Here is a 13,933-nt window from a genome sequence, read left to right as displayed (position 1 = left end):
GGTGGCCACCCACATCTCGCTCTTCAAGTGGGCAGCCGGCGGAGGATGGAGCCAGGCCTCTGGATGCCTAGTGTCCTCTCTGCAAGGACAGGAGGTGTCCTCACAGCGGGCAGGGCAGGGCTTCCTCCCACCTCCACAGACCCAGCTCAACAACAGAGAACTGGGAATGCAATGGTCTTCGGCCCCCAACAGAGGACATGCCTGTCGGCCAACCAAAGACAGCTTTTGAGAGGAAGAACCTTCACCAACCTTCCTATTGCCAGCCCAGGTTTTGCGCCAGTGGACTGGAGGGCTAGGAACTCCTACCAACCAAATCACACTTGAATGCATTAAGGTTATCGATATTCAAATTTTTCTAACAAAAGCACAGGGCCGGCCGCCTCGGTGGCTCAGTCGGTTCAGTGCCTGCTTTTGGCTCAGGTCACAATACCAGGGTCTTGGGATCGAGCCCCAAGTTGGGCTCCCTGCTCAGCGGGAGTGTGCTTCTCCCTCTGCCTCTGTCCCTCCCTCTGCTTGCTTGCTCTCTCTCTAAAAAATAAATAAATAAAATCTTAAAAAAAAAACTTTTCTTTGTTTTGGTGAGACTAAATTCTCACGTGTATTATTTGTTGAACATCCACAAATGCCTCCCTGCCTTGAAGCACCGACCTGTGTGTGCGCTCAAGGCAGGCCCGCTGCTTGGGAAGCATTCTCCTTACCGCTCTACTTGCCAACCTCCACTGACCATCAGAGCCCCCGGCTCAGCCCGCGCCTCCCTCAGGGAGCCCCCCACCCCACCCCGGCAGCTTCCACCTGACCCTCTACAAGCACGGCCGTCCAAGTCCGGCAGCAATTCCACCTGCTGGGTGCGGGGAGGTGGGACTGCAGGCTGCGAGGGTGGGGGTGCCGTTCAGAGCAGCAAAGGTGCAGGATTCAAAATAAAAAACCCGCGAGCTTCCTTCCATAGGCTCTCGGGCCAGTTCACCATTCTGAGCCTCAGTCTATCCAGCGACAGAACAGGCAAGATAATCCCAAGGTTCCAGGGCTACTGGGAGGATTAAATGAAGCAGTTTAAGTGAAATGTAATTTGCAAACTGTAAAGCCCTACACAAATTCTGGTGAGAATCAGTAATACTGGTATTAATTAATATATTAATCTCAGCTGACGCTAATATCCTCACACATATCCCACATATCCCTTCACCAGCACTCATCGGTTGTGCCTTGCAGGCACTCAAAATGATCATCAACGGAATCCCAGATTCTGCGTGTTCTAGATGGAATGAGAAAATAGAGGCACCACAGGCAAAGGCAAGGAGGCTCTGCAGCGGCCACCACAGCAGCAGCCATGGGGTGAGCTCCTTCTACCTCAGAGCCTTCCTGTGAATGGTGACCCAGAAGGCTTTGGGGCACAGCACCGCCCAGCAGAGCGGAGGTTCTCGGCCACCTGCCAGCAGGACCGGGCCCCCCTGGGGACAGGCTATCCACAGTTGCGCAGGAGAAAAATAAAGGTAGGCAACCCCACGACGTCCTCCAGAGTGGGTCCGCTGTCTGCTGTGAAAATCCTGCAGCGTGACAGATGCAGCACCTTCTGGGGGTCTCACCCCAGCGCTCTGTTGAAGTGGGGGTGGCAGGGACAGCTATCCTGGGACCACCCATCGTCGCAGGCACAAGAGTCCACAGATCACGGGTCCCCGGCCAGGAGACCTGGGTCTTCAGGAGGATCACCAAACAAACTTCAGGTTGGAAAAGAAAAGACACACACACCCACATACACACACACATACATACCCCTTCATCCATCTTTACGTGACCTGCCCTGACTCTACACTAGGCCCCCCGACTTGGGGAGCTCAAGGCTCTAGAACCAGGGGCCTCACTTGAGCCTTGCAGCACCCAGGGGGGTGAGCAGAGGTGCTACAGGTAGCCCCAGCAGTGGCAAACCCCTTGCCCAAGGTTATCACCCTGGTTCTTCGACTTGCACACAGTTCTCTGCGGCTGCTCAAGGCCATGATGCCATCTAGCAAAATGGTTGGGGACGTCATCTTTCCCACAGAGAGCGGAAATACGACACCAGGGGTCCTGGTTTTTAACTTGTGTGACTCTTCCGTGGCTAACTTAATAATGTCACGGGAAATGCTTATGACCTGGTGTTACGTGAACAATGAGATACTGCAGGATCGTACCTAGAAAGAAAATACGCCCACGTCAACCACGTTATTTCTTGGTTATGAAATTGGGGGTGATTTTTAGTCTTACCCACCAACCTTCTATGTTCCAAGTTCACTACGATCAACGTGTCCTATTTTCCAAAGTAGAAAAGCCTATTGTTTTTCAAAGACCCATCAACCCTGCAAACTTTCCATTAAACACTCAATTACACGTATGTGACTTTCTAAAACACAGCAGAGTTGGAAGTGACGTGGGTCAGGCACAAAGGTTTTCTGGGTGGGATCTTCCCCCTCTGGCTTCCGTCCCAGCAGGGAAGGAAAAGGAGTGACTGTAGGGCTTCCTGCCTCTCAGAACAGGCCTAAGACCTCCCAGACCCCAGGCTGTCCTAGATGCCCCATGGCCTCCTGGTGGAAGCTCAGCTCTCCTCCACCGTCCTGTTCTGATTAATCCTGTCCGTACTATCCGTCACTTCTCAAGAATAACTCCAGCTTTATCCCGAGTGGCAATGACATTCACCTAGCCGTTCATTTGTGTCATCAAAAACTATTTCAGCACCTACACTGCGCAAGGTGTCGTGCCAGACAGGGAGCCACCGGTAACCCAAGACTGGAAACCACCAACCAGAGGCCACATGTCATCCTTCCAAGTTCTGTCCTAGCACAGCATTTCTGCTCCAAGGGCAGCAGCAGAAATGTGAACAAAGGCTGCCTGGGTGTACAGCCTAATTCCCGCACCCCACCTCCGGCCCCCACTGCTCTGGTGCTCCCCCGCCCCTCCCCACAGGGTCCGAGGCAAAGCGGGATCCAGGAATGAGTTCCTGCAGAGAACGCTGGTGTCTAAGCCGCAATGCCCTCAGGGCCCTGCGCTGGATCCCACTGGGAAAGAGCTTAGAGAAGAAGGGGCAGGAACCCCAAAGTATGAGACCGTCCAGTTCTCTCAACAGCTCCCTCCCACTTTACTTCTTCCCCTTCCTGGTGTCCTCTTTGAGGCTGAGAAGATCATATTCTATTAACATTCACCGAGAGTCCACAGGGTGAAGACTAGATGCCACATAATTTTATAGACAAGAACCAGGACATTGGCTTTGCACATGCTGTTCCCTCTGCCTGGAACCTGCTTCCTCTCCTTCTACATAGTAACAGCTTCAATGTTGTCTCCTCAGAAAACTGCCTACCTGGGCAGGAATGTCCTGATATTCCCTCAGGGGGCCCACGACAAGTGTCATTGCTCCTGCGTCTGTGGTCTCTCTCCCCAGCAGGACTCAGCTCTGCAAGGGCTGCTCCCCGCACTGTCCAACATACAGACAAGGCTGACATCTCTTCTTTTTTTTTTTCAGATAGGTTTTTTTCTTAAGTAGACTCCACACCAAATGCAGGGTTTGAACTCAGGACCCCAAGATCAAGAAGCATATATATGCTCTACCAACTGAGCCAGCCGGGCACCGCAGGCACACTTCTGTCTTAAATAAACTGAAAGGCCTGCAGTAGACCAGTAAAAGGCAGCGTTCTCCGAGCGTGGCCGACTGCTGTGCTGAGCTCCACAAGGATGTGAGGTCAGGACGGCTGAGTGATGGCCACACTATTATTATTCCCATTTTACAGATGTAGGAAATTGCATCATTTCCCCCCTTTTTAAAGAATGGAAACTAGAACCCAGCAAGCAACTTGCCCAAGGTCACAGGGCTAAAAAGAGAGTGAGGATTTAAACATTTCCCGATTCTCTCTCTCTCCAGGCCACCAGGACGGGTGGACCCCTTATCCTGGGTTGACTGACCCCTTATCTTCCGCTCTCCCCAGGGCCCGAAGGCGCGTTTCTTTCTCGCGCTGCCAGTGACCCTTTGTCCCCTTCCTGAATTCTCATTTCCTCTCCCGATTCAGCAATCTTCCGACTCCTCCCCTCCTGTCCTGCACCCAGAGCTCCCACACCTGATCTGGATGTCACAAGCAAGGACCCCTCGTCTTTCCGCCCTGGGGCCCAGCCCCTGGAGCAGCTGCGCAAAGGACACCAGCGGACACCGGCAAAGCGGCCGGAGCAGGCAGCTCCCCAGGGAACTCACATGTGGGATCTGTGGTTAAACCCGATTCCCAGGCTCCAGCTCCCGCTCTGTCCCTACTCCCCTCTGCTTGTATTTACAGCGCTGCTGAGTGTGGGGGCCTGTGGGGGACGCAGAGCCACCACAGCTCTCAACAGGGAAAGGCAGCCCACGCTCATGCCCAATCTACGAGCCACGGCACTGGATCGTAGTGCCATAGTGCTACGTAGTGATCGTAGTGCTACGATCCACTGGAAGTCGGTGAGGTCCCACAGGACCCAGGAGGGCCAGGAAAAGGGGGGTCCCATTCAGTGGAGCCAACTTCACAGCCAGACCTGGAAGCCAGTTCAAGGGCAGAACCCATGACAACCACGGTGGGCTCCAGAGGCGGGTCCTGGGTCACACGGGGTGGTCAAAACCAGAAGCTGCTGGAAGAAGAAAAGGGAAAGGCAACAGGGCCTAAAAAATATGGCTGTGGGAAAAGCGTCTTGAGGGAGAGCAAAAAGGAGAGGGAGGAGAGAGGCCTCTGCACAAATATGCAAAGGAGAGGAGATGGTAATGCTGTCCCATATGCCTGTGACACGGCTGACGACCTCAATTCCATTTTGAAACCTTCAGGGGCTCCCTGTTGACCACGCTGGGGTCAAGTTCAAAGTCCTTAGCAAGGCCTTCAAAGATCTTCACGCCTGGGGCCCACTGCAGCCAGGTCTGGAAGGAGAGGTATCCCAGGCCTCCCCAGCCCTGCCCAGGGTTTCTCATCCTTCCCAGCATAGGGCACTCGCTCCTAGGAAGACTTCCAGCCCACCTGGGATGAATGGGGAGGGGGGGTCACGGGCTCTGGGGTCAGAACCTCTGATTCAGAGCTCAACTCCACCAACTGCCTCCACTTGAACCTGCTAGGCTGACTGCAAAGCAGGAAGGTAAGGATTCCCACCTCACCAGGTGGTGGGGGATGAAACACAGTCATTCATCAGAGCACTGTGAGCTGTGCCTGGCACACAGTAAGTGCTTAATAAACAAGCTGTTGTTCCTATTGTCCTCTGCACCCCTGTAGGGCCTCTGTTCCAACCACAAGTAGAGCACTGTCTTGCCCATAGTCGGTACATACTGGACTCCCCCAGCCAACCACGGCCTTTTAGAAGACAGCACCACCCACCGCTCAGGACCCGGTCCCGAGGCCTAGCATGGAGCCTGGCACACAGTAGGACTTCAGCAAGTCACACAGAGCTCTCCCAGGGCCCAGCTGCTGGCCTTCCACAACTTGCACACCAATTCCCCAGGCTAAAGGCCCTGCAGAGTGAGAAGGGCATTGGCTGTTACTGGGTTTCAAAACAATGAAGGGCTGCGCTCTCTGCCCTACTGAGGCTGTTTCCACTCTGGGGAATCTATGGGGCGAAATGAGCACAGCAGGGACTGGAAATAGCGCTCAGCCCCTCTCGGGGAGAGCGCTGGGCTGGCTCACCAGAAACCAGGAGCGAAACCTCAAAAGCAGAGGGGGAGCAAACAGCCTCCCCACGGAAGCCCAAGCTCCACAGAACTGGGCCAACAGGAGTGAGGTAAGACCACTCGCACCCATCCTGCCTTGCACGTCTCCTTCCCGCCCATCTGGAGAGCTCTGAAGGGGCTCCTTACCCCACCACCATGGAGGATCAACTGAGAACACATCCTGAATTCCAAGGGCTACAGAAAGGCAGCCCAGGTTGCCTACGGTGGTGGTGGTGGGGAGGGGAATATGGCAAAGGGTTGGAAAGGTGGGAATTCACAGTGCCTTCTCTAACCACACCGGCTATTGGGCCCTCCTGTCCTGGTCACTGTCCACAGCCATCCATACCCTTCTCCCCCGCAGACTGGGAGGCCCTAGACCAGGCACCAGTTCCCATTCATCTTCAGACACCTGTGCCCCTAGCATGGCACCTGGCATGTGGATTGTTCAGTTACAAGGCAGCAAGATCTGGCAGCAAGAGAGGTCCTGGCTCGGGGAAGACTCTATCCCGGCCCGCCATGTGCCACAGACAAGTGAGTCATGTACTCCCTCTGGTCTCAGTTTCCTCAACTGCACACAGGGATGACAACAGCTCTGTACTCACACAGCCACTGAGAAAATTAACTGCGAAAACACGTGTGGTAAGCACCAAAAACAAATGCTCGTCATCCTTCAAGCTTCAGCTCAGCTGTCCCCACGTGTCAGAGTCTCCGCTGCTGGCTGTGTTCCCCCCCCTCTCCCAGCAGTGAACCCACACTGCGCTCCCTCTACTGCTTTATATTTTTCACATCGTTGTGATTACTAGTTTCTGCGTGTGATCCCCCCACCACCCCAGACCTGAGAATATCCGGAAGCCAGGGGCCCTGTGAGTTTGTGTCCAAGTGACAAAACAGGCACACAGGTCGGGCTGCTGGGGCCCTCCCACCCCATGGTCCCAGCACGGATACACACAGCACCCTCTGATGGAATGTCCCAAAGTGCGGAGCCGAGGCGGCCCAAGCTTGCTGAAAAGGAGGAACAGGGATGCTGCAGACACAACCTGGGAAGGAAGTCACGCCTCTGAGACCCGGGGCTCCTCTGCAGGCGCAGGTGAGCTCCGAGAGCTTGTTTGCTGGGCTGACTGCTGCAGCACACAGGCCTCCAGGGCACAGATTGCTGAGGCTTTCCTTACATAAAGCACCCAGCAGCCAGATAAATAATACATGGCCTTCACCTCAAACACAGGTAGCAGGCGTGCAAACACTTGCTTTGCACCATGGTGCCCTGGGAGTGCGGGCACACCCAAGCGTATGTGTATATGATACCTGGCCTTGGGTAACCCAGAGAGGCTATGATTTGGGAACAGACACCCCGGCCCACTCCCCAAGCCTGCCTTGCCATGGCGGGGAGTCAGCTAGCACCAGAACCAAGCAATGTGCCCAGAGAGAAAATGTACAACTCCCAGGATGGATACACAAATCCTAAACCATCCTCTGTGGTCCCTTTCCAAACAAATGTCCTTTGGAGCCCCACCTTAGTCTCCGTGCCCCTCCAAGCAGCTGACTTGTATGCAAGGCGTGTGCACTCTGCACGCTTGCATCCCCAAAGGCCTGGCCAGGCCAACCATCCTCCCAGATCCCAGCCACCGGCACAGGGCACGGAGGCCTCCCCCACTCGGTGGTGCCAGGCGCCAGCACACCCACCGGGCTCACACAACCCCCCTTGCAAAGGGCCTGTCCACCCGCCTTCCCTCTCCCCCGGCCACCCCCACAGGCAGGTCCAATTACACTCTAAGCGAAGGCCTGCCACGTTGGCCAGGAGGGGGCCAAGGCACACCCACGGGCGGCCCCGCGACCCCGCAGGGCAAAGAAGGGGCACAGGGCGGGACCGGCTGGGAGGCGGACGCCCCCTCCCTCCTCCACCAGGCCCGCCACCTTCGTGCCTTCCCCGCCCGGGGACCTGCGGCCAACGCGACCCGTGGGGCACCCCCACCCCCGCGCGGGCCTCCCCAAAACGGAGCAGCCCCCCGCCCCCGGAAACCCGCAGCTGCCCCCCTCAGGGCCTCCGGCGCGAGGCCGGTCGGGCCGGGTACCTCAAGAGCCCATAGCGGCGGCGGCGGTGGCGTGTGCGGACAGCGCGCGGCGGCCGGACTCTGCGGGCGGGGCGGGCAGGCGGCGCCGCAGCCCGGGTGTTTCGCCGCCGCCGGCGGGTCCCGGGCCCAGCGGAGTGCCGCCGCGGCGCGCCTGCGCACTGAGCACGCCTCCGGGGAGGGCGGGACGGCGAGCGCGCGGCTGAGATCACCCGCCTGGCCTTAAAGGGGCCGCACCCGAAACCCGCAGCCCGCCGCGAGGTGATGGGAGCCACCTCGGTTCTCCCGCGCTCGCTATCAAACCCGCCGGGAGTCGTTGTCGCTCTCGCCTCAATTCGACTCCCCAACCCTACCCACCACGGAGCTTCTGGGGATGCACGGATCGAGTCCTGGGCTCCAACGTCTGTCCCCGACACTCGCTAGATCTCTGGCACTTCACTTTTCTTAATCCTAATTTCCTCCATTTGGGCCTGTTTTGAAGATGGAACAATACATCATGGCTACTTATCGAGTGAAGGATGCATGTGGAGTTGGGAAATTAATGTGTACCGAAGTGCTGTATGCAATCACGCGAGGTAAAATTGCAGGGCAGAGGAGACTTCCTTCCCATTCCACTTAGGGGCGCTTCATTCTTGCCCCGCCTGTCTCTAGGCAGCCTAATGAGCAAAAAGTTCGGATGTCATTCCAGCTGCCTACTCCACTGCTGTTTGCCAGGTCCACACCTTACCCAGGTTAAAAGAATCCGATCAAGTTCCGGCATTGGTGTGTTCCAGATCCCCAAATTTATTTATATCTCCTGCCCAGACTCCTCCCCTGAATTGTCACCAAATACTTGAGGTCCAGTAGGCATCCAAAGTCAATGTGCCATCCAAACACACACAAAACTACACCTTCACAGCCTCCCCCAACAGCGGTTGGCAACTCTGGTCTTTCCAGTGCCCAGGTCAGAACTCCTGGAGACATCCCCGAATCCCTCATCCCGCCACCTCCTTACCCACGGAAGCAGAAAATCCCTGGCTCTACCTGCAAAATGTACCTAGACTCTAATCTTTTCCACCCCATCTCCACTGCTAACACCCTCATCCAGCTTCTGCCAAGGATCACTGCAGTATTCTTGTTGTACACTGAATGCGTCCTCCCCAAATGCATTTGTTGAAATCCTAGCCCAATGTGATGGTATTGGAGGTGGGGACTTTGGGATGTCATCCAGTCATGAGGGTGCAGCCCTCATGAATGTGATTAGCTCTCTCATAAAAAGGATCCCAGAAAGCTGCCTAGCCTTTCTGCCACGTGAGAATAGAAGTGGTTGGCAATCTGTAACTCAGGAGAGGCTTCTTGTAGATCCCAATCATGCTGTCAGGCAACCTGATCTCAGACTTACAACCTCCAGAATTGTGAGAAATAAATTTCTGTTGTTGATAAACCACCCGGTCTATGATAATCTGTTATAGCATGCCAAACTGACCAAAAGTATCACAACTGTTGGCCTAACCCATTTCCTTTTTCCAAACTTGCCCTGGGCTATGTCAGGATTGGAGCCACAGAAAGTCTTTTATTTTATTTTAAAATTTTTTAAAGAAAACAATTTATTTATTGGGGCACCTAGGTGGCTCAGTGGGTTAAGCATCTGCCTTCGGCTCAGATCGTGATCCCAGGGTTCTAGGATGGAGTCACACACTGGGCTCCTCGCTCAGCTGGGAGTCTGCTTCTCCCTCTGCCTACCCCTCCTCCAGCTTTTGTGTGCATGCGTTCTCTCTCTCTCTGAAAAATAAATAAAAATAAATAAAATCTTTAGGGTGCCTGGGTGGCTCAGTGGGTTAAGGCTCTGCCTACTGCTCAGGTCATGATCTCAGGGTCCTGGAACTGAGTCCCGCATTGGGCTCTCTGCTCAGCAGGGAGCCTGCTTCCTCCTCTCTCTGCCTGCCTCTCTACCTACTTGTGATCTCTCTCTGTCAAATAAATAAATAAAATCTTTTTTAAAATAAAATAAAATAAAAAACAACAAAAACAAAAACCCAAGTCTTGCTTGATTTGGCATTCTACACACCCAGGATGTCTGACCTCATCCCCATCTCTCCTTTCCCTCTACCCTGACCTCTTGCTGTTCCTAGAACAAGCCAAGCACCCTCTGCCTCAAATCCTTTGCACTGGCTGTCCCATTTGCTAGGATCATTGTTCCCTTGGATACCTCAATGGTCCCTCCCTCATGTTCTTCAAGGATTTGTTCAAATATTCTCACTCAGTGAGGCCTTCCCTGGCCACCCTTAGTAAAATTGCCAAGCCCCTCACATGCACTCCCGAGTCCCCTCTTCCCATGCTCTATTTTTCCCCTGAATCACTTAATCTCTACTATAATACATAGTTTGCCTGTTTTTCTGTCTTCCATCAGTAGAACACAAGACCTATGAGGACGAAGATGTTTATTCTGTTTCCTGACGTACGTCCAGTACTTAATACGGGGGCTGGCACAGAGAACACGCTTGGAGTATTTGTCACATTATGAATATCTTCTAGAAAGAGTCCTGTGGAAAACTTCTTTCCCAGCCTCAGACAAGAAATCCTCAGGGCAGTCCCAACACACAGAACAAGTCTGCCAATTGCATTAGGATCATCTGTTTACAACTTTCCAGCTCTCTGGGCAAAGTCCTTGTCCCAGCTTCACTATTTTTTATGCCTAGCATGGAAAGTTTACAAAATAGACACAATCCAACATCTACTGAGTGTTCAGGCCAAACCACACCCAAGTTCGCGTTTTCAGCCCCTGCTCATCAAGGGTACTAACTCTTAGATCTCAACTTACAGAGGCCCTAGGCTGGCAGGGGCAGAGACAGCGGTGGGTATTTTTAGGCTTGGATTGCCAAAAGGGGCTTCAAGACAGAAAGTCACCTGGCCTGAGTGACAAGGCAGGTCAGCAGGGGGCACTAGGAGACTTGGTTGTTTGCTCCCTGCCTTTCCTCACCCTCTCCCCCAGGCTTTCCAAAATGCCGATCAATGTGGATCCTCTTTGTCCTCTCTCTGCTGCATGCCATTCCCCACCCATCAAGGCTCAAAGATGCTGCTCATATCAATCCGTCCCCACTTGGGTCCACTGCCCTATTCAGGTCCCCTTACCTCTGGATAATTATAACTGTTCCCCAGCCCACCAGTGGCTCCAGAAGGCGAAATGCCTTTCTTCACCTCCAGCAAATAGCTACTCTTTCCTCAAAGACCAAATCAGAGGCCACCATCTTCTTGATCCCCACCTCTCCCATTTCCCCCATGATGTTTGAATTAGTTTCTCCTCAACAAAAAGTTGGAAATAATCTGAAAGTCACTGGAGAAGAGTTAAGTAAACTCTGGTATAGCCCATACAATAGCCTATTTTTTTAAAAAAAGATTTTATTTATTTATTTGACAGAGAGAAGTCACAAGTAGGGAGGCAGAGGCAGGGGGTGGAGGGAAGCAGGTTCCTGCTGAGCTGGGAGCCCAACGGGGGCCCCATCCCAGGACCCCAAAAATCATCACCTGAGCTGAAGGCAGAGGCTTAACCCACTGAGCCACCCAGGCGCCCCTACAATAGTCTCTTGTATAGCTATTAAAATAGCCTCTTTATACATTTCTGATAACAAATGGGGAAATGAGCAGGAACAATACTGAGTAAAAAGGAAGTAATAAATTTGCATGACAACCTGGTCTGAGCTCTGTTAAAAAAAAAAAAAAAGTTAGAAGAAAGATTGGAAGGAAGTATGACAAAATGTCAACAGTGTCAACAACACTTCTAAGTAGCAGGATTATGCATCTTGGTTTCGTTACCTTCCCCCTTCCCCACCACCTTGCTTCTCTGTATTTCCCAAATTTGTCAGCAAAAAGCACGTCATATTTTCAGAAGAAGAAAAAAGGTTAAAGAAATTATTTATTGTTCCCTTTTATCTTCTTCTCACTGCATCATAAATTCATTTGAATGCATCTGTCTCCCCCATCAGACTGAGAACCTCTTAAAGGTAGACACTAGGTTGGGTTATTCCTGCATCCAAAATCCACTCCTAGCACTTGGTAGGGGAGAGCGAAGGGAATAGCCAAGACCTCAGCAGTGCAAGCTGTTGAGTGGCCCAGAGCCTAGAGCACTCCGGATCCATTTACCTGCAGCCTCCGTGTCTCCTACTTGTCCCCAAGGATGTCATGGGAGACCTGGCTTGGAACCCTGGAGAGACAGCATGGTGGGGCAGGCAGAGCACAGACCCAGCTCCATTACTTCCTAGCACTGTACCTTAGGCATGCGTCTTTGTCTCAGTAAGTAGGTGGAAAATTAAGAACAACACACCCGCAGGACAGGCCTGAGAAATATACACGAAAATGTCAGCATAGTACAGTGCACAGGGCTGATGACTGCGCTCCGGTCTATGGAACATGACCGCTGAAGACCCAGCTAACTTTTTACCTGAATGAGACCCTTTTGGTTGTAAACAGATTGAAGCCCAATTCAAGCTAAACAAAGAACATGAATTTACGGGCTCAAGTAATAGTGAACAGCAGAGCTGGATTTGAGGCCTCCCACACGGTCATTGGGACACTGGATCTTTGGCGTGCGGGTGTGCGTGTGTGTGCGTGTGTGTGCGTGTGTGTGTATGTGTGTGTGTCCGCGCACGCGCGCCTGTGCTTGACCTCATTCTCAGGTGGTCTTTCCTCCTAGCGACAATGGCAGAGTACCTCTTTCTCAAGAATTCTCAAAGTTTTGTTTCTGGACTGCCTCTGATTGGCCCATCTGGGTCACGTTCCCATCTCTGAGCCAATCATTGTGGCCAGGAAATGCAGTGCTCCAATTGGCCAGGCCTAGATCAGGGCCCTCCGCTGGAGCCAGGGGGTGGAGTCAGCCCCTTCAGAACCAAAAATATGGACAGGAAAGTGGGGTGAGCCTTTTAAGGAAAATGCAATGTCCAGAAGAACCAGGAGAGAGTGCCAGGAAGGAAGGAAGAACCCTCAGAAGTTCAGCAGCTCAGAACGTGGAAGTGGCTGTTCCAAGGCCACCCAGGAAGGACAGGGGCTGAAGTGTGACTTCAACAGCAGACAGGAAGGGAACTAGGGCAGAACCATCAGGAGCCGGTGGCTCTTCTGAGACCTTTAGCCGGGGCCGTGGCCAAAGCACTAGGTTCAAATTTCTCACTCCACCACGGACAGGCTGTGAGGCTTTGGGAAAATCACTTAGTTTCTTCGAGCTTCGGCTTCTTCATCTGTAAAATGGGAGTAATAATGGTACCGTCCTTTCGGGGCTGATGTGAGGATGAAATGAGCTTAACACATGGAAGGCTGTTAGCACAGGGCCAGGCACGTTGAGAGCCCTCGGTGTGGGTTATTTTCAAACACAACCATAAGAAGGCCCTTTGTGAGATTCTTGTTTGGAGCTGAAAACATAAGTGGGCTCAAATGGTTGGATTTTGATTAAGCAAACCTGTTTCAAACACCGTCAGCGGTTCCATTTCCAGCAGCCAGCCACCTTTCGACCGGCGTCAGGGCGTTGGTGACACCATTCACATCGCGGGGAGCATGATCGTCACTCCACCCCCACCCCGTTTCCATTCCGCCCCTCCTTTCGGGTCCCTGATAAAACATCAGTTCCCGTGGACCTGTCATTAAGAGGGGTGGGGGTGGGGGTGAATATCTAAGTACTGGATGTCTCGTTTATGCAAATATATATGTGTCTGTGTATTTCCCTGGGGGGCGAGTTATGCATGCATGAATGTGTATCATTTAAAATGCATAGAAAATTTCTGGAAGTCAGAATACTGCTTCCATAAATGGAGGACAAAAAAGGACTAGGTCTTAATAATCTTTGCATTCCCAGAAACCAACACACAGGGGCTGGCACTGTGTCCTCGCTCGTAATCACCTGGAGCACAACTACTGTTTACTGAGCATTTACTTCGTGCAGACAAAGTACTAAGCTCTTTATTATCTCAGCAACCAGCGGTGACTGTCATTTGGCAGATGAGATGTCTGTGACGGGAACCCAGGACCCATACCAGCACCCACAGGGACTAGGAAAATCAGGCAGCAAAAGAAAATACTTCTGACTTCACAGAGCCTCGCTTGTAATGGTGACCTTGGTTGGAAGGGGGGGGCGGGCGGTGCGGCATCTATGGCCATCAGCAGAACAAGGCCATTTTTTTGGAGATGCCACCTGGGAGGTATGTGTATGAACTGGGGATGTGGCTGGGGATGATTT

General features: G+C 53.0%; 1 protein-coding gene across 2 annotated transcripts in view; it reads right to left on the bottom strand.

The window, feature by feature from the left end:
• Positions 1-7,912, bottom strand: part of TMEM184B (transmembrane protein 184B) — a 42,401-nt gene extending 34,489 nt beyond the window's left edge. The window contains exon 1 of one of the 2 annotated variants that reach the window (XM_082742743.1): positions 7,738-7,912. The gene's annotated coding sequence lies outside the window, so the exon portion shown is untranslated. The remainder of the gene's footprint in view (positions 1-7,737) is intronic. The other variant, XM_082742742.1, reaches the window with a different exon arrangement.
• Positions 7,913-13,933: the final 6,021 nt, after the last annotated feature.

The sequence above is a fragment of the Mustela nivalis genome (assembly GCF_964662115.1).
Source record: "Mustela nivalis genome assembly, chromosome: 7".
Lineage (NCBI taxonomy): Eukaryota > Metazoa > Chordata > Mammalia > Carnivora > Mustelidae > Mustela > Mustela nivalis.
This window is presented reverse-complemented; position numbering and strand designations above follow the sequence as displayed.